The sequence below is a fragment of the Hyperolius riggenbachi genome, chromosome 6 (assembly GCF_040937935.1).
Source record: "Hyperolius riggenbachi isolate aHypRig1 chromosome 6, aHypRig1.pri, whole genome shotgun sequence".
Classification (NCBI taxonomy): Eukaryota; Metazoa; Chordata; class Amphibia; order Anura; family Hyperoliidae; genus Hyperolius; species Hyperolius riggenbachi.
Window position 1 is genome coordinate 235,345,867 of NC_090651.1, and position 21,083 is coordinate 235,366,949.

The following is a 21,083-nucleotide window of genomic DNA, read 5'->3' on the forward strand; positions in this document are numbered from 1 at the left end:
TTTGCCCCTGAATCAGCGCTGTGAATACAGCACGGCGAAACCCGTGACCCCGCCGCACTTCCGGTTAGCGGCGACGTCACTTCCGACTCCGGCGTCACCATAGTAACAGGGGACGCCGTTCACGTAAACAATGCGTCCTATTGGTAGGACATGATCAAGGGGACAGTGCGCTTACACATCTTTGGAGAAACATTGTTCTCCTGCTCACATGTCTATTCCTCATAGTGCAACATGCGTACAGGTAGGTGGCATGGATCCTCTATATGTAAGAGAGGGCAGGTCTGCTCAATATGTGTACGGTGGCTACAGTGCGGACAAGTCGCTGCACAGTTTGTGACATATGTCGTGTCTTATTAATATATAAAAACCAATGCATGTACTTATTAAACGCTTGTCTGCGTACACTGTGTGCTATAAAAATCCATAGCAACTTCCTACAGTGTATGTGTGCCACTATCATAGGTACACAGGCTACCCGTCCATTTATGTCCAGTCATAGGATACCATACCTAAATCGCATGAATGAGAGATCAAATCCCATTCAAAACATGCTTATTTATTAAGCCACTGCCAATGTGCGGCATGAGGCCCTGTCCCTTTTGGTCAAGACATACAGATCTTACATTAAGGTGTGTACACATACAGTGTGCGATGCATAAATGCCTATAGAAAGCACGCCAGGTTAAAGTCCTCATTTAGGCCGCCTGGAGCAATCGTGTCCAGGCGATATATCCATTGGGACTCTATCTGGGTTAGTTTCTTATCCAGATTTCCTCCCCTTATGCTTCTCCTCCAATGTTGAATCCCCCAGAAGGAGATGTCAAATCTCGACTGAGAGTGCACTAGGTTCATGTGCCTCGCCACAGCCGTGTCATTCTTATGTTTAATATCTCCTATGTGTTCCAAGACCCGCTCTTTTAGTGCTCGGGTGGTCTTACCCACATAAAGTAAGTCACAACTACATCTGGCTGCATAAACTACTGCCTTGGTATCACATGTTATGAAAGATTTTATTTCAAAAGACCTGCCGTTGTTTGGGGCTATAAATCTTTTGACAGTGGGCATGTACTTGCATGCTTTGCATTTTCCACAATGGAAAGACCCATTCGGTCTCGTGGGTAGCCAGGTGTTTGATTGTGTTAGAGTTTTGGAGAACGTGCTGTGTACCAGTAAATCCTTTAGATTTGGTGCCCTTCTGTAGGTGATGGATGGATTAGGGGTAAGAAATCTGGACAAATCCTTGTCCTTAGTGAGAATTGGCCAATAGTGTTTGACTATTTCAAACACAGTGTGTGAATGTTCAGTAAAGGTCCCCACAAGTCGTGGTGGCACTCGTTGTTGAATATTATTGGTTTTGTCAACTGGCTCGATTGTTGGGGTGGTTAGGGTCTGTTGTCTGGGGGTCGATTTTGCACGATCGTAAGCACTTTTGATCACCTCGTATGGGAAGCCCCTTTGTTGAAATCTCTCAGTCAGCAATTTGCTCTCTTTCTCAAATGCTAGTTCGTTGGAACAGTTCCTGCGAGCCCGCAGGAACTGACCAATCGGGATGCTCTTGCGAAGTGACCTAGGGTGGGAACTATCCCACTTCAACAAAGAATTTGTAGCGGTTGGTTTGCGGAAGATGCAGGTCTCAATCTTTCCGTATCCATCTTTCTTGATAGCTAAGTCAAGGAAATTAATCTGAGTATCACTCACTTCATATGTAAACTTCATCCCTATTTTGTTCATATTCAATATGGTGACAAAATCAACGAATAAATCACGGGGGCCCTCCCACAATATTAGGATGTCATCAATAAAACGCCCCCAGTAGGTGATGTGTGCCGTGTAGAACTCAAGGTCCTCAATGAAGACAATGGTGTCTTCCCACCAGCCCAGGAACAGGTTGGCAAATGAGGGGGCACAAGCCGTCCCCATGGCACTGCCCCTGAGCTGGTGGTATGTCTTCCCCCCCAAACCAAAAAATATTGTGGGTCAAAATAAACGACAGTAAATTCACGATAGTAATATTATGCTGTTCCAGGTGTGTGCCCCTTGTTGACAAAAAGTGTTGTACTGCTTTTAATCCCAGATCGTGTTGGATATTACTATATAAGGCCTCCACATCAATGCTGGCAAGCAAGGTATGTGGTGCCACTGTGAGATCTTGGAGATTCTTAAGGGAGGAAATCTGGATAAGAAACTAACCCAGATAGAGTCCCAATGGATATATCGCCTGGACACGATTGCTCCAGGCGGCCTAAATGAGGACTTTAACCTGGCGTGCTTTCTATAGGCATTTATGCATCGCACACTGTATGTGTACACACCTTAATGTAAGATCTGTATGTCTTGACCAAAAGGGACAGGGCCTCATGCCGCACATTGGCAGTGGCTTAATAAATAAGCATGTTTTGAATGGGATTTGATCTCTCATTCATGCGATTTAGGTATGGTATCCTATGACTGGACATAAATGGACGGGTAGCCTGTGTACCTATGATAGTGGCACACATACACTGTAGGAAGTTGCTATGGATTTTTATAGCACACAGTGTACGCAGACAAGCGTTTAATAAGTACATGCATTGGTTTTTATATATTAATAAGACACGACATATGTCACAAACTGTGCAGCGACTTGTCCGCACTGTAGCCACCGTACACATATTGAGCAGACCTGCCCTCTCTTACATATAGAGGATCCATGCCACCTACCTGTACGCATGTTGCACTATGAGGAATAGACATGTGAGCAGGAGAACAATGTTTCTCCAAAGATGTGTAAGCGCACTGTCCCCTTGATCATGTCCTACCAATAGGACGCATTGTTTACGTGAACGGCGTCCCCTGTTACTATGGTGACGCCGGAGTCGGAAGTGACGTCGCCGCTAACCGGAAGTGCGGCGGCGTCACGGGTTTCGCCGCGCTGTATTCACAGCGCTGATTCAGGGGCAAATGTAGGCAGCCCCTAGAGCGATACTGTCCTCCGCTATGCCACCACCGAACTGGTATGTACAATAAGGGCTGACACACCCTCCGGGGGTGGTCAGATCATCATCTCCAGTATATATATGTGCACCGAACAGGGTGCTTCAGCTCTGACTGGGGCTTTTGCTGGGGGAAACTTTGTTGGTGGGGGGTGCACTTTTACTTTTCATTGTATATATGTACAGCAATCTTTGAAAAAGCCGTTTAGGGTGAAACATGTCAGATAACCATTATACAAACACTATGTAAATAGCACTTATGCACCTTGTTACCTCAGCTTTTATAGTGACAGTTGCCAACCTGTTCCTGGGCTGGTGGGAAGACACCATTGTCTTCATTGAGGACCTTGAGTTCTACACGGCACACATCACCTACTGGGGGCGTTTTATTGATGACATCCTAATATTGTGGGAGGGCCCCCGTGATTTATTCGTTGATTTTGTCACCATATTGAATATGAACAAAATAGGGATGAAGTTTACATATGAAGTGAGTGATACTCAGATTAATTTCCTTGACTTAGCTATCAAGAAAGATGGATACGGAAAGATTGAGACCTGCATCTTCCGCAAACCAACCGCTACAAATTCTTTGTTGAAGTGGGATAGTTCCCACCCTAGGTCACTTCGCAAGAGCATCCCGATTGGTCAGTTCCTGCGGGCTCGCAGGAACTGTTCCAACGAACTAGCATTTGAGAAAGAGAGCAAATTGCTGACTGAGAGATTTCAACAAAGGGGCTTCCCATACGAGGTGATCAAAAGTGCTTACGATCGTGCAAAATCGACCCCCAGACAACAGACCCTAACCACCCCAACAATCGAGCCAGTTGACAAAACCAATAATATTCAACAACGAGTGCCACCACGACTTGTGGGGACCTTTACTGAACATTCACACACTGTGTTTGAAATAGTCAAACACTATTGGCCAATTCTCACTAAGGACAAGGATTTGTCCAGATTTCTTACCCCTAATCCATCCATCACCTACAGAAGGGCACCAAATCTAAAGGATTTACTGGTACACAGCACGTTCTCCAAAACTCTAACACAATCAAACACCTGGCTACCCACGAGACCGAATGGGTCTTTCCATTGTGGAAAATGCAAAGCATGCAAGTACATGCCCACTGTCAAAAGATTTATAGCCCCAAACAACGGCAGGTCTTTTGAAATAAAATCTTTCATAACATGTGATACCAAGGCAGTAGTTTATGCAGCCAGATGTAGTTGTGACTTACTTTATGTGGGTAAGACCACCCGAGCACTAAAAGAGCGGGTCTTGGAACACATAGGAGATATTAAACATAAGAATGACACGGCTGTGGCGAGGCACATGAACCTAGTGCACTCTCAGTCGAGATTTGACATCTCCTTCTGGGGGATTCAACATTGGAGGAGAAGCATAAGGGGAGGAAATCTGGATAAGAAACTAACCCAGATAGAGTCCCAATGGATATATCGCCTGGACACGATTGCTCCAGGCGGCCTAAATGAGGACTTTAACCTGGCGTGCTTTCTATAGGCATTTATGCATCGCACACTGTATGTGTACACACCTTAATGTAAGATCTGTATGTCTTGACCAAAAGGGACAGGGCCTCATGCCGCACATTGGCAGTGGCTTAATAAATAAGCATGTTTTGAATGGGATTTGATCTCTCATTCATGCGATTTAGGTATGGTATCCTATGACTGGACATAAATGGACGGGTAGCCTGTGTACCTATGATAGTGGCACACATACACTGTAGGAAGTTGCTATGGATTTTTATAGCACACAGTGTACGCAGACAAGCGTTTAATAAGTACATGCATTGGTTTTTATATATTAATAAGACACGACATATGTCACAAACTGTGCAGCGACTTGTCCGCACTGTAGCCACCGTACACATATTGAGCAGACCTGCCCTCTCTTACATATAGAGGATCCATGCCACCTACCTGTACGCATGTTGCACTATGAGGAATAGACATGTGAGCAGGAGAACAATGTTTCTCCAAAGATGTGTAAGCGCACTGTCCCCTTGATCATGTCCTACCAATAGGACGCATTGTTTACGTGAACGGCGTCCCCTGTTACTATGGTGACGCCGGAGTCGGAAGTGACGTCGCCGCTAACCGGAAGTGCGGCGGGGTCACGGGTTTCGCCGCGCTGTATTCACAGCGCTGATTCAGGGGCAAATGTAGGCAGCCCCTAGAGCGATACTGTCCTCCGCTATGCCACCACCGAACTGGTATGTACAATAAGGGCTGACACACCCTCCGGGGGTGGTCAGATCATCATCTCCAGTATATATATGTGCACCGAACAGGGTGCTTCAGCTCTGACTGGGGCTTTTGCTGGGGGAAACTTTGTTGGTGGGGGGTGCACTTTTACTTTTCATTGTATATATGTACAGCAATCTTTGAAAAAGCCGTTTAGGGTGAAACATGTCAGATAACCATTATACAAACACTATGTAAATAGCACTTATGCACCTTGTTACCTCAGCTTTTATAGTGACAGTTGCCTACCCCACCAGGGTTATTGCAGGTCTCGGCTTACACCATACAGAGACTGAACATATCCTAGGCAACTGCCACTATCTTTGAGGGTCTGCCTATGTGGAATAGCTACACCACCCTGGCATCAGCCAGTGTGGGGGATCAGCAAAGACCTCCACTTATCGTTCAGTGCATACATGCACACTGACTCTCAAGCAAAGAGACACCTGATTGGGACTCTTTCTTTTAACTACTCAGTTCTCTTATCTATGAGTTACCCTACTCTAATTGTGATACCTATAGGGACCTAGTGTTGTGACAGGTTTAGCTAAAACAACTAATCCGGGTTCTTAGGTTTTGGAGTGATTTAAATATTATTCTCATTATTCTTTATCGTATCTAATGTTTACTGTAATACATTTGTTATCTTACATATATTGTAGTCATATATAAGATTCACAGCTTTTCAACTGCAAGTTTATTTGAATTTTTGTAATTAACATCTGCTCAATAAAATCTTTTATGATGAAAAAAGAGATCTGTTGCCTGACCATATACCAAAGGAAGACTCACGATCAATCTCATGCTGAAATCCATCTGGAATCGGCTTTGTTTTGCCGCCTCCCGGTTTTGTCCCCGCTAATGTTCTATGCTCCTCAAACACCAGCACCCGTGCCCAGTGCGCTATATCTCTCCGCGTCGCTGCTGCCTCTGGGATCCTCTGTATATACACGTGCCCCATGTGTTTGCCGGAGTAATTCGGGCGAGTGTGACTTCACACGCGGCCTGTGTATGCCAGCTACCACGTGGGATGCCTGTATGGGCAGAGAAGCCTGGAGGCAGCGGCGCATGCAGAGAGGTAATGTATAGCTCACTGGGCACCAGGGGAACATGGAGCATTAGCGGGAGCGGGGGGAATTTTGAGAAGGCGGATGTGGGGATGCAAGGCCGATTCTGGATGGATTTCAGCATGAAATTGATCAGGAATCTGCCTGTGGTGTATGGGCAGGCAACAGATCACTCTTCAATCAGATTTGATGGAACATAAGGGGGGGAGGGGGTGTTGTGTTGGTTAATTGCTCGACCCAATATCGCTGCCTGTTACCACCGCACACCCAACTGACCACGACGGCTCGACAACTTGCAGCATGTCCAACTAATTAATGCGGCCAATTTTTGGCTTGAAATTAGTTGCATCATCAATCGGGCATACACTTGGTGGCACCGATTTTTAATTTTATTTTCTAATTTATAATAATTGAATCGTTGACTGGCCGCACCAAGTCGCCTGATGTATGGCTTCCTTAACTTAAAGTGTACCAGAGGTGGGAACATTTTTTTTTTTTTTTTTTTGTATACATTCCTGTGGCAGGATTTCAATCTTGGAATTCTTGTGACAATAATTTATTATTAAAGTGCTATAGAAATGTTATTGTATTGTATTTTCTTTTAACCATGTACAACAATCTACGTTTACAGAGCCTGGAACTTGCCAACCCTTAGGCCTTGTTCACACTATAGGTGTTGTGTGCATTTAGGCGACACGTATGGCATGCGACACGCAAGCATATCAGAAGTGCATAGACTTGCATATAACGTCAGACGTTCAGACTGCATGCGCTGTGTAGTAGTGTGATGCGCAATCGCACTGCTGCATGCATTTTTCAGAGTAACGCAACACTGACCCTTTTTTTTTATTTTTATTTTTTTTATTTTTTTTTATGCAATAACTGGACTTGAATCCTTTCAGGCATGCTCTGCAGCAGGGCCAGATTTACCATAAGGCACTTTAGGCACGTGCCTGCAGGCGCCTGATGAGGGAATGGCGGTTCACTTCCCTCACTGAGCGCCTCCCTCCTTCACTATGTAGAATCCTGATGAGAGTGTAAATGAGAGGTTACTCACCCTGCTCTCTGCATTCCACTGACCAGATTTCCCTTCAGTCAGGGGCATCTCTAGCTACTTAATACTGAGGCTCCGCTAGGTACCTTATACTTGGGGCACCTCTAGCTACTTAATTTGCTTAATCCTACATCAACTAGGAATTATTATTTGTGCTCATTGGCCAATCCCTATTCACAACATGACCATGCCTTTCACAAAGCCAGTCCATTCCCAGCTGAAGTCAGTTGTCTCCCCACTGTAAGGCTCATGTACAGTGCTACCCATAATTTTATTCAACCAGCAAGTAATTTTTTGGACGGGAAATGACATTTGTCCCAAAAGATAAGACTATGTACAAGAGGCATTATTGTGGGGAAAAAAAACCTTTTCTCGGCTTTTATTTACATTTGAGCAAAAAGTGTCCAGTCCAAAATTATTCATACCCTTCTCAATAATCAATAGAAAAGCCTATTACAGCAATCAAACGCTTCCTGTAATTGCAGACCAGCTTTTTGCATGTCTCCACAGGTATTTTTGCCCATTCATCTTTAGCAATGAGCTCCAAATCTTTCAGGTTGGAGGGTCTTCTTGCCATCACCCTGATCTTTAACTCCCTCCACAGACTCTCAATTGGATTAAAGTCAGTACTCTGGCTGGGCCACTCCAAAAGATTGTCTGCTAAACATTTCTTCACCACTTTTGCTGATTGTTTTGGGTCATTGTCATGCTGAAATGTTTCTCTGCAGACTGCCTGATGTTGTTGTTGAGAATCCTCATGTACAGTATTGCTCTTTTTTTTTTTTTTTTTTTTTTTTTTTTTTCATGGTGCCGTTTACTGTGCTTGGGTTCTCTGGTCCATTGGCTGAAAAAACACCCCCAAAGCATTAGGTTCCCACCACCATGTTTGACAGTGGGGATGGTGTTCTTTGGGTTGAAGGCTTCTCCTTTCTTATGCCAAATGAAGGAAACATCATTGTGACCAAACAATTCAATTTTTTTTTTCATCTGACCAGAACACAGAAGACCGAAGACCAGATGACTTCTTCTTTGTCCAGATGAGTATTTGCAAAGGCAAAGCGAGATTGTGTCTCTTATCTGGAGAAGTGGCGTCCTCCTTGGTCTGCATCTGTGGAACCCAGCAGTGTGCAGTGTCCGTTGGATTGTCTGCCTTGAGACATTGCCACCAACAGAGCCCAGATTCACAAGGATGGCCTTGGTGTTGATCATTTTATTCTTGTTCACCTCTCTCACAATCCTCCTGGCCAGCACATGTCACTTTTGGCTTCCGACTATGTCCTCTGAGATTTCCCACAGTGTGGAACATCTTGTATATTTTGCACTGTAGCCACTGGAACTTGAAAACTTTTACAAATGGCCTCTTCGTGACTTGAGCAGCCATAATGCGCAGCCGCAGGTTCTCACTGAGATCATGTGTCTTAGCCATGACAGTCCACAAACCAACTGCAGAGAGCTGCTGTTTTTCACCTGTTGAGTTAACTAAAACAGCAGTTCCCAATTAATCAGGGTAATTGGGATGCTTTGGAAGGGTAATGCAGGGTAATTGGACTATTTGTAATGGTATAGAACTTTGGATTTTCCCAGAGACTGTGACAGTTTGTGAAGGGTATGAATAATTTTGCACTGCACACTTTTTGCTCAAATGTAAATAAAAGCCGAGAGGTTTTTTTTTCCACAATGCCTCCTGTACATTGTCTTATTATCTTTTCAGAGACGCCTATGACATTTCCTGTCAAATGACTTTCTGGTTGAATAAAAGTAACTTTAAGTCAAATTTTGCCAGGGGTATAAATAATTATGGGCAGCACTGTAATTTTATCTATTGTAGAGGTGGGTGACAGGTTTGCTTTATAAGGGTAGATTGTCTTGCAGTGTGCTATGTCTGTGATGTCATATCTGATTGTAATGTAGAGGACATTGTTGAGCTGAGCATGCTGAAGGTGTTCTTTATTGTGCTGGATGCCAGTGGAAACAGTTTAGCCATTGTGTATTGGTGGCTGGGAGATCTTCTGGGCGATGTTACCAGCATATCGGGGTCACAGCAGGACTTGGCTATGGTGAATCCTTAGCTGGCCTGCGGTCCCAATAGACTTCATTATGCTCATTATTATACAGAGTTATGGTATATAATTTTAAGAATACAGATTCATTGCTGTAGGGTCTGGGAACTGTGCAGTATTTCTGTCATCAGGATATACAGTAACATTTGGTCCATGTTAAACCAATAAGACCAATAAACCAATACAGATAAGGACTACTGTGTTCACTTCTCAACTTGTTAAAATGTTTTCCTAGCAATTCTTAAATACTTAGAGGAACTTCGGCCTAAACAAACATACTCTCATTAAATTACATTAGTTATGTTAATTAGATACTGTAGATTATATAATCTCTAATGCCGGGCATACACGGCACGTTTCATGCGCCGGATCGAGCCAGCGGCTCGATGTTGGCGCATCCCCGCTCGTCCGCGCGGATCGATTGCCGCTCGTCCCCGCCGGTGCTTCCTTATCATCGCTCGATTCCCTGCCATTGTCCGCCGGCGGGAATCGAGCGGGCGCGGGTCGAGCAGCATGATCGGGCCAGCTGAATATTATCAGCTGGCCGGATCAGCTGGTCGATACACGGTACAGACACGTACCGTGTATCCCCAGCATTACCCACCCTTTTTAAAAGAACAGGCAAATGTTTGTGATTTCATGGGGCAGCCATGTTTTTGGTTGTAATGAGGCGACGGAGCATGAGACACAGTTCTAACTGTCCTGTGTCCTGATCACTCCTCTCAGTTGCTAAGCAACGTGAACAACCACATCAGAAATCCAATCATGCTTGCACAGCATCAGGGGAAAAATGCCCGGGCAGTTTTCTCTGATGGGGCAGAGCTTAGCTTTTGCGTAGCTAAAAGTCAGGCTTTGGTAAGAAAAACTAAGTTCTGATGCTGTGAAACAGTTAAAGAAATACCAAGTCTTTTCAGTGTTGCTGAATAGAGTTTTAGTCTGGAAGTTCACTGTAATGACCTTAGTGAAAAGCATTGCATGTTTGGCTCTCTGTAGAGTTGGTTTAAGTACTTTTTACATCGGAAGTAAAGAAGACCTATAGTGACCAGAGTTGCATGTTTTGTTCCTGGTTTTGAATACTCTGTACATGCCAGCGGCAGCAATAAGGTACCATAATGCTTTGCTTCAGACCACAGATACTTTTTCAGAATTCAGCCCAGGTCTGCTGTACAGTAAATGCAATAACCAGGTGTTTCCTTTGACTATAAACCTTGATCTGAAGAACAAAATGTGTACATGATAATGTAAACCTATATATTACAGTCCATCTGACTGACTGGCTAGCCGAATTTCAGATGTTGGTCTATCCATCAAATCGCATCTGTAGTGTGGGGGCACATTCACATTAGGGGAAGCAGTGACGGATGATGGTGCGTTACAGAGCCGGCAGGCAACAGATCTCTCTCTTATCAGAGACAGATCTCTCTTGCTCAATCTGCCCATACATCGTCAGGCAGAGGATCAGCTTGACTGCCAGGCAATCTGCATCATTTAAATAGCAATATCTCAATATCACTCTAACTTCAGCTGTCCTTTATTAACCTTAATAATTGAATCCCAGAATGCATCTATCTGCCTGACTATTGTACATAGGGCGGGTTGTAGGCTTTAGGCCTCTGCCAATGTGCTCTATGTAAGAGAATCCTGCATTCTGGTGTGGCTAGTCTTGTAACCACATGTTATCTGGTTTTCATTGTCATAAAATGCAATTCAGTGAGTAGAGTTAATGTTTCATTCATAAATATGGGTCATACAGAGGACACGCACAGGTTACAAACCTGTGGTGATGCTGATAATCTAATAGTACTGATCTATAACCCTCTGATTTTAATAGCCCCACTATGCTTTAACCACTTCACCACTGAGGGGTTTTACCCCCTGACCACCAGAGCAATTTTCACCTTTCAGCGCTCCTTACATTCATTCGTCTATAACTTTATTATTACTTATCCCAATGAAATGAACTATATCTTGTTTTTTTCGCCACCAATTAGGCTTTCTTTAGGTAGGACATTATGCCAAGAATTATTTTATTCTAAATGTGTTTTAATGGGGAAATAGGAAAAAATGTGGGAAAAAATTATTTTTCAGTTTTCGGCCATTATAGTTTTTAAATAAAGCATGCTACTGTAGTTAAAACCCATGAAATGTATTAACCCATTTGTCCCGGTTATAAAACCATTTAAATTATGTCCCTATCACAATGTTTGGCGACAATATTTTATTTGGAAATAAAGGTGCATTTTTTTCAGTTTTGCATCCATCCCTAATTACAAGCCCGCAGTTTATAAAGTAACAGTGTTATACCCTCTTGACATAAATATTTAAAAAGTTCAGTCCCTAAGGTAACTATTTGTTTTTTTTTTATTGTATTTTTTTTTTTTTTTTTAATTACAAAAAAAAAATAAAAATTGGGGAGTGTGGGAGGTAATGAGTTAATTTATTGTGTAAATGTAATGTTTGAATATGTAAAATGCTTTTAGGGTGAAGTTTACTATTTGGCCACAAGATAGCCACAGAGTGTTTGTTTACATGCGACCTGTAAGCGTCCGGAAGGACGCTTACAGGAAGCAGTAGGAGGCTGGGAGACTCACAATGATCTCGCTGTTTCTGAAAGAAGCAGCAGATCATTGCGGGGGCTAGATCAATGAACGGGAATGGATTTTCCCGTTCATTGATCTCCGAGCGGGCGGCGGCGTGCACGAGCGGCGGGTGCGTGCGCACGAGCAGCGGGAGCGCGGACAGCGGCGGTAGCGCGGAAGGTACGGATTTCTCCGTCCCTGGTTTTTTAGGGGGGAAAAAAGGGACGGAGAAATTCGTACCGCTGGGGGTAAAGTGGTTAAGATCACTAAAGGTCCGGCATATCTGAGTAACACCTTAGAGCAGGGGTAGGGAACCTTGGCTCTCCAGCTGTGATAAAACTACAAATCCCAGCATGCATTTGCCTTTATTAATCATGAGTGTGGCTGTCAGACTCCTGCAATGCATTGTGGGACTTGTAGTTCCTTAACAGCTGGAGAGCCAACGTTCCCTACCCCTGCCTTAGAGCGTTGTTCACCCCACTCTTGTCTGCCATATGTCGTCCCTCCTCTCCCCTGCACAGCAACAGATGCATCCCAAACCTCAAGGTCCCTATTACGCTTCCCCGCTGCAAGGGAAGGGCCATGCTAGTCTATGGAGACTTGCACACTTAACGTGTTGTGCCAGAAGTATTCAAACCGCTGCAATTCCAATGCAAAGTCTGTCGCGTGGTGTCGCATGATGTGTGCCTACTGCACAGAATAGGCAGCAATGCAAGTCAATGGGTGACGCAGTATGTGTAAACGACAGGATCGCGGTGTGATGCAGCGTGGTCCGATCGAAATCCCAGTGAAGTACTTCCTGCCCAACAGGGAGTTAATCACTGAGCAGACGCCATAGCCCTCTTATTTCAGTTGTCCTTTAGGGCTCGTTTCCACTATCGCGAATCTGCATGCGTCCAACGCATGCAGATTCGCACATTTAATGCAAGTGGATGGGCCTGTTTCCACTGTAGCGTTGTTGAGGTGCGTTTTTTTCAGCGGTAAAAAAACGCACAAAAGAGCCAACGAATTCGCCTGCGAGTGGAATGCATGCGAATCGCCGCTAATGTATTTAATAGGAAATTCGCATGCGGCTATGGTATGCGAATTTTCATGCGAATTCGCATGCGAATTCGCATAGGTACCAATGTAATTCAAACAGGCAGTGACATGGTTAATTTCGCATATACCCTCACCTATGCGAATTCGCATGCGAATTCGCGGCAAAAAACGCGCAAAAATTCGCATCCGCATGCTAATTCATGGAATTTCAACAGCGGTGGAATCCAGGCGATTCTGCACCGCAATAGTGGAAACGAGCCCTTAAAGAAAACCTGTAACAAAAAAACCCTCCCCTCAGGGATACTCACCTCTGGGTGGGGGAAGACTCTGGATCCTATTGAGGCTTCCTCGGTCCCATGGCGGCAGCGATAAAGCTCTCCGACCAGCGGGGATGTAAATATTTACCTTCCCGGCTCCAGCGCAGGCGCAGTATCGGGTTCGGTCTCGAAAGCCCTCATTACGGGGCGAAACGGCCGTCGACTTCACCTCCGCACCTCCATATACCTGCAGTGACCTGCTAAGTATCAACTGTTTTTGTATTTGCTTTTTGAATGAAAAATCTTTTTAGCCGTTCATTACCAATGTGGTCCTTTTTACTAAGAAGTATATTAAAAGTTTAATGTTTTACAATGGATTGGTTGCTCCTGGAATGCTCTGCTTCTCTTTGAATAATTGAATGAAATTTCCTATTGATTCTGGATGTTGCACCATCTGACTTGTATATGGTCCACGGCTGTTTTTCATATTTGAGTGCACTCGCCATAACATATCTTCTTTGCAACTACAGTATCTGTTCTCTGCTTGGAGATAGACGGAAATAGCCGATCGCTGTCGGGCCGCTCTACTGCACAGGCGCAAGTCGCCTGCGCAGTAGAGCAGACCCGACAGAGATCGGCTATTTTCGCCTATCTCTGTGCGGACAGCCGCAACAGCACCCTGCTGGAGCCAGGAAAGGTAAATAAATCAACGCTTGTCGAGGGAGGATTCTGGGACACTTCGTGGGAGCCAGCACTGGACTGCCTGCAGCTACAGGGGAGGGGGAAGCCTCATTGGGACCCTGAGGCTTCCCCCTCCCGAGGTGTGAGTACCCCCCAGGGGAACTTTTTTTTTTTTTTTGCTACAGGTTCTCTTTAAGACTGTACTGGATACAAACTGTCACTTGTGATATCAAGTCCCAATTCCCAGTGGGCGATAATCCTTGTACTTGTATACAAGGCTTAAGACACACACACTTTTGTGTCCAACTCCAGGTACCCAAAAACTGCCTCGGACTTCACCACCTTGGATTTGGTACATAATGTTCAGAAATGCTTCCAAGTCGATTTTGTGACTTTTTTCTTAACTAGTATCTGCTATTTTATCATCCCTTTACATACTTATTGAGCTTCACAGCAGAGCACAGACCACCTTCTTCTCCTCTTCCTTATCCTCATCTATTTTTTTTCCCTCTCTCTCCATAAATAACCATAGTTTTCCTTGGCACAGTTTTGAAAGGACACACTAGGCACAAAAAAACAAAAAACAAAAAAAAAATCATGAACTATTAAATATGAGACGGCTGCTTATAAACAATTGTCGGGCCCTGGGTATGTATTTTGTTTTTAGTGCCCCATAAACAGCCATGCACAGGAGCTGTATGTAAGGCTCTAGAAAATCTTCTTCATAAGCCCATGTCCACACACAATCAGAAGTATGTAATCTCATAACTTCATAAGCCGAGTGCCCAAATATGATGTTTTTCATAGGAAAACAATACTACAGTGACCTGAAGCAACCCAGATGAAGGAGCTTAACAGACTCTGTGGGGGGACGGTTGTAGCCGAACACAAGGAATCCCGTGCAGGAGATTTGGATGCAGCCGGCGCCACCATAGACTGTAATAAGAATTATGGCTATAGCGGTGCACACTGAGTAACTTCGGCGCTGTCAGAAGACGGAGCTGAGGTTACCTTTAAAACGCTGTAATTTGTCTGCCAGCAATAGCTCAACAGCAATAATTACATCATTCCCCACCATCCACGTGGACCTGGAAGGGGAATAGTAATGAACGCCGCTGGGACTTGTGCAGCAGCAGGATAAGCTGTATATTGGCTGTATCCTGCGCCCAAGTCTCCTGGCTGTGATTTCCTTTGTACGCGTTGTAGACACTTGACTGACTTGTGTTTTTAACTGCAGGGGTGTGGGTGATGGTACACAATCATGAATGAACCTCACAGCACACCCTTAATTGCCTCAATAGCTGCTTCTGACACAGAACCCATCTGTACCCAAAAATAACTCAAATGAACCATAGAATTGCAAAAGTAAAAATACTCTTTATTCTTATAATTTAAATTTGGTCATATCCGTAAGCAGTGGTTTTCCGGGCCGGATGCACAGCCTGTAATGTAGAATCTGCGCCCATTGATGACACGGCAGAAGCGCTTCCAGGTGGGACACAATAAATGTCGTCCTGGGAACCGAACGCGACACACACAACTGGCAGTCTGTGTCCTGATGAGCTGAGGCATTCAGTGAAACCTGTTGACTTGTTGGTGACAGATAGGTGGTGTATTACTGCTTTCCAGCCCTTGCAAAACGGATCGTGCTCCCTGTGTACACAGCTCAGCGGCCATCACTCCAATATCATGAGGCTCATGCCGACGACCACTGGGACACATACGTTTCTTACTCTCCCCAGCTTTATATTGCTAATGAATCCTTGTTTCATATTGGAACTGTTATGTCAACTCCTATTGAGCTTCTTTACTCGTGTCTATGTGCATCTTGGTGCTTGTTTTCTACAACAAGGGCCCGTTTCCACTAGAGTGAATCTGCATGCGTTTCCTGCATGCAGATTCTCATATACAATACAAGTGGATGGGACGGTTTCCACTTGTCAGGATTTCTGAGCGCTTTTCTGTGCAGAAAAATCTGCACGGCAGAGCCATCAGAATTCGCATACCGCTATGCGATTCATATACAATGTATTTAATAGGGAATTTGCATGCGGTTTTGGTATGTGAATTTTCATGCGAATTCGCATGGAATCAATGGAAAAGCACACAGGCACTGCCATGGTTAAATTTGCATACATTGTCATGCATGCGAATTTGCATGCGAATTCGCATACAACCGCATGAGAATTCGCATCCGCTTTTTTTTTTTTTTTTTTACCGCGGCGATTCCCACCGCACAAGTGGTAACGTACCCTAACTGCTTCATCATACTGGTTGCATACTGGACTATTGTTAGCAACATTGCGTCGATCTGCAACAGAGTACTGTCTCCATCTGCATTTGTGTTATTGTCTTTTGGACACTTGCATACAAACTAGGCGACTTGTTGCTTCAATACAAGCTTATGATACATATGGATATATCTTTGGATATCCTATGCTGATATACGAATCTGGGCAATCGGTTCAAATCTGGATTCTTTTCCAAAATTGGAGCTCTTATGCAATTTCTGGGACACTGTATAGTATGGATCATAGTATTCAGGTCCCTGGAATAATACAGTTTTTCACCGTACTGCCTATAACTGCCAGACCACCGCTATAACTAATCTTCCAACAACTTGAATTGTATTTTTTTTTCTACTTTAGCAACTCTATGCTTCATTGATTTATGTTTGGGTAAAGATGAGGTTTTTTTTTTTTTTTCAAACTCATTAAGGTGGCCAAACACATGTAAAAAATTATTTTACTGTGACAAATCAATCTGCCAGAAACTTATCACTGGATCAACTGGGATAAGTGTGGGTTGCGGACTGGTGTGCATTTTTGTTTTTCTTTTCTTTGTGGTTGAACTCGATGGACAGATTTATTTATTTTAATTTAAACAAACTATGTATGGTACGATGTATAAATGTGCCTATCCATTTATAGATTGCCGCTCGATGTGGCAAGATGATGATGAATGCTCCTTCTGATCAGAATCGGATTATAGAGGGGCATCTATCCCTTCCACACACTACCCATAAATATTCAGTAGATTTCAGGGAAGCAGGAAATGTGCATGTCTGCGGCTAATGGACAGTTTGGGGGCCCCATAGGTTCTAATGTAAATATCAGCTATTGGGCGCCAAAAGCAAATATTTGGGCACACGCTATTATAATAAATAGCAGGCACTGGGCCCGTCCAACCAAAGTGTAGCTCCTTTTTGAAATGTATAGTTTTTGTATTTACTACGTTATTTGTGTGTTGGGGGGAGGGGTCTGTTAAGGTTAAGCATCAGGAAGGGGGGTTTTGGAGTTGGGTGTCAGGAAGGGGGGGGGGGGGTTCAGGGTACGTGTTGGAGCATGGGAGGGTGCTGTTTAGGAGTAGGGTTAGGTTTAGCTGTGGTAAAATATCAGTAGCATTTACCAATGTTTTACTATCATTACCATCGTCATAATTTTTTTTTTTTTAAATTTGGTGCCCAGTTAACCATATTTATAGTTTAGACATAGATCAGTTTCACCACGCGGCCATTTTTCCTCGCATCTCTATTTTATGCACCTGATTTCAGCATGATGCAGTGCAATGCTGTGGGCCATCAATGTGGTTGGTGCACGGTAGAGTTGGTGACAGTGGACAATGCTGTATGTAGCGGTCACATGTACATGCATAATAATAAAAGAAAGCGCTTGCTATTAGTGGTAGTGCTAACCTTCACTTAGTTTAGGGTTCTACGGACCCTGGAGTACGGGGGTCTTTTTAGGCTTGGGCACACCAGTCCCCTCTTCATATATTAGATTAAATATAAACCGTGACTATAACAAATAAATCTATTAAAACTATTGCACTTAGTGTTGTTGAAAATATTGATTTTGCGTGCCTGTCTTTTTGTGTTACAGGCAGGAGAAAGCGGGTTCACAGCCAGGAACAATACATAAGGCTATATTTGCATAGCTTTGTACTGCATTTTATGAAATAAAAATCCTTGCTGCTGAAGTATAGTAACTGCTGGTGCAGGTAAATTATTTAATTGTACGATATCAACAATATACCTGGCCTATTCTGCACAAATCCCGATTATCGATCCAACACAGTTAAGAGGCAGACCAGTCAATGCCCTGACTGGTAGCCTCATAGGTGATGCCAAGGTGATGGCATGATTTTTTTTTTTTTTTTTTCTCCCCTTCCCTATTATATTCGATAGTAACATTTGATAATATTGTTGTGCTTATTGAGTTGTAGCTGTTGATGTTGAATTCAATACATCTTTCTGCAACAAAATAATGTAAAAAAAAAATGTCCAAGTCTTTGCTACATGTCTTATATTTCCCTGTGCCCTTGTACATGACATTGTTTTGGTAACACTCTGTCAGAGCCTCTGCATGTTTTCAAAACAGTAACATATTTGTCATTCTTCTGCCCAGTCTTGAGCAATCGGCTTGTTTTATCTTCCTTGGGAAGGGTAATTTTGTAAAATTAGCACCATAATGAAAGTGAAATTAGCCACCCGTTCTTTAGGCTGTGTTCCCACTTGATCTGAAAACGGACATTTTTTTGTTTGTTCTTCGCTCATTGCAAAACTGAAAGTGAAGGGCTCCTATTTTCTATAGAAGAGCTGCTCATACTTGTCAGCCTCTCAATCCATTAGATCCTTTGCAGTAAGCGGCCCCCCTTCTGTGCAGTCCCCAATAATCCTGAAAGAGCAGTTGCGTTCCCCATATAGCCTATGGTGCTAATGCATCTGCCCAGCCGGACAACAGCAGACCATTGGAGCAGACACTACACTGTCCACTCCTGCTGGCCACCCATGATCAGGCGCATGTCGGAGCCCAGCCCAAGCCTTGTACATAATAAAGAAATTCGTTTTGCAAAATGGGCTCGTAGCACTCTTTTACATACACGATTGATGGTCAGCTCTGCCAAGCTGTCCTGTGGAGGGAAAAGGGGTGATGAGCAGGATGACTCCCAATGGAAACCTTATACCAGACTGAAGATCTTCCAGCTTTGACTGCTGAAGTGGGAGAGGACATTGGGGGCATCCACGGCTGTGAAGCTGGAGTTTGAGCTATTTTTGGATATCCGGAGTCCTAAAAAAAAATGGTGCAACTCTCTAAATTGAAGCTGTAAAGAAAAAAATCTTATAAAATATTCTATATCTCAGAGAATAGTCATCATGCAATAACTTGTGTATATACAGTAATAGCAGTGCTTAATCCACAGAATAATAAATCAATCATAAAAACAAGTCATTTGTGCTGCTGAAATAAGGCACACTGTATTTTTAGATATACTATATTTTTTGGACCATAAGACTCACCTAGGTTTAGAGGACAAAAACCAGGGGAAAAATATACTAAACCTGATGCACCCATGGTGCAGGGGCATCTTGTGAATCTTCTGCCCAATCCCCCCAATTATGTTGTCTTTGTACCTCTTGTGTCCCCCTTGTGCCTTCTTTGTACCTCTTGTGTCATTCTCTGTTCCTTCTGTGTCCTCCTGTCCCCCGTGTCTCCTCTGTTCCCCTGTGATGTCCTCCTATGTCCCCGTGTCTCCTTGTCCTCTCTGACCTCCTTTGCCCCCTGTATCCTCCTGTCTCTAGTCACCCTGTGCTGCATCTCTCTCCCTAGCAAATGATATACTTGCCACCGATTGGTAAGTCCAAATGATGTGGCAGGAGTTTATCTGGACATCCAAAAAGGCAGCTCCCTCAATGTCACCGCTGCTCATGTCAACTTCCAGATCAGTGCTGGAGTACTGCAATGTCACAAGCCCAATCCCAGTCGCCTGCCCTTTTGACTGGACTTGATGGTTTGGGAGGCGGGAGCATGGCTCCATCACTGGTCCAATCACTGCAGTCGCTGCTACTGGGCAGAGAACATAGGAAGCAGTGGGGGAGGCGCACCTTCGGACCGTAAAGCGCACTGACTTTTCTGCCCCACTTTTGGGGGAGAAAAAGTGAGTTCTATGGTCCTAAAAATATGGATGCATATCAGATTGTGACTGTATATCTGTGTACACAGGAACTTTTTATGCATAAAATAACATCTTTGCTGTAAGAATAAAGCCCGATGAGTAGTCGTCACGAGTACGGATTTACATTGACGTGCGGTGCTGCAGGTTTATGCAAATGTATGCAGCTTCAAAAAGGACTTACCAAATTCCATTTTTACAGGAGCCGATTGGTCCATTTTCAAGGTGCTTTCAGTTTCATACACAATTTGTATAATCCGGCATAAACTGAGCATTATTTGCACATTGCCCTTCCCTAGTCCCTATTGCAACATCAAGCTGAGCGATTACACAAACTGGCATTCATATAATTTTTTTTTTTTTTTAAGAGCTGTAATTTGTTTAAAAAGTGTATTGGAGTATCATATCCTCTACCAATTCTACATGATTTTCAAACCATTAATTTGATATGTTATTAAATTTGGGGTTTGTGACTAGAAATTAAGTTTACACTGTACTGTATACTCTACATATGCACTCCCTACAGAGCTGTAGTGATCCCACGGAGAATGTTGTGCGCATTGAATGCAGAGGTGTTGTCTATCACCTGTAAACCTGGTTCAGATTGTGTGGGAAGAATGTGTAATAGAGAAAGAATCCCTTCATTTTTCTGCAGGTGTACATGAAAAAAAAAGGCTTTACCGATTATTCTACTCTTGCAACGTTAATGACAAGGGTAAAATATCTGTAAAAGATACCGATCTTTTACTACAGCTAAATCAAACCCCATTCTTACACTGAACCCCTCCCTCTACTGATGCCTAACCGTAACCACCCCACCCAACCCTAACCAAAACTCCACCACCACATACGGGGTTAATCTCCTAACACCTCTATCTAGGTTTATAACTAACACACACACTATATTATAATTTGCTCCTTGTACAGGCAGACTTCACATCTCTCCCTTTACCACATCATGATTGAATTTCCTGCAAGGCCTGAACAAATGTTTATCAATACCATAATTGAGTAAATTACCTCCCAGGGATTGACAGATGTTAAATAAACGTATACTTCTTGGGCACGTTTTTTATTTTTGTCTTTTTTTTTTTTTGTTACTATTTAATTTATGTGCTGCCAGATCTTGCAAATAATGGAATATAAAAT

At 43.6% G+C, this 21,083-nt stretch overlaps 1 protein-coding gene across 3 annotated transcripts in view; it reads left to right on the plus strand.

Annotated features, from left to right (window-relative positions):
• The window catches only part of LOC137521378 (EF-hand domain-containing protein D2-like), a 195,333-nt gene that overhangs the window by 34,479 nt on the left and 139,771 nt on the right, over window positions 1-21,083 (plus strand). Inside the window, exon 1 of one of the 3 annotated variants that reach the window (XM_068240536.1) lies at window positions 17,864-17,981. The exons of the other annotated variants lie outside the window; for them this stretch is intronic. The gene's annotated coding sequence lies outside the window, so the exon portion shown is untranslated. Of the gene's footprint in view, window positions 1-17,863; window positions 17,982-21,083 lie in introns of those variants that run through there. 3 annotated transcript variants of the gene reach the window in all.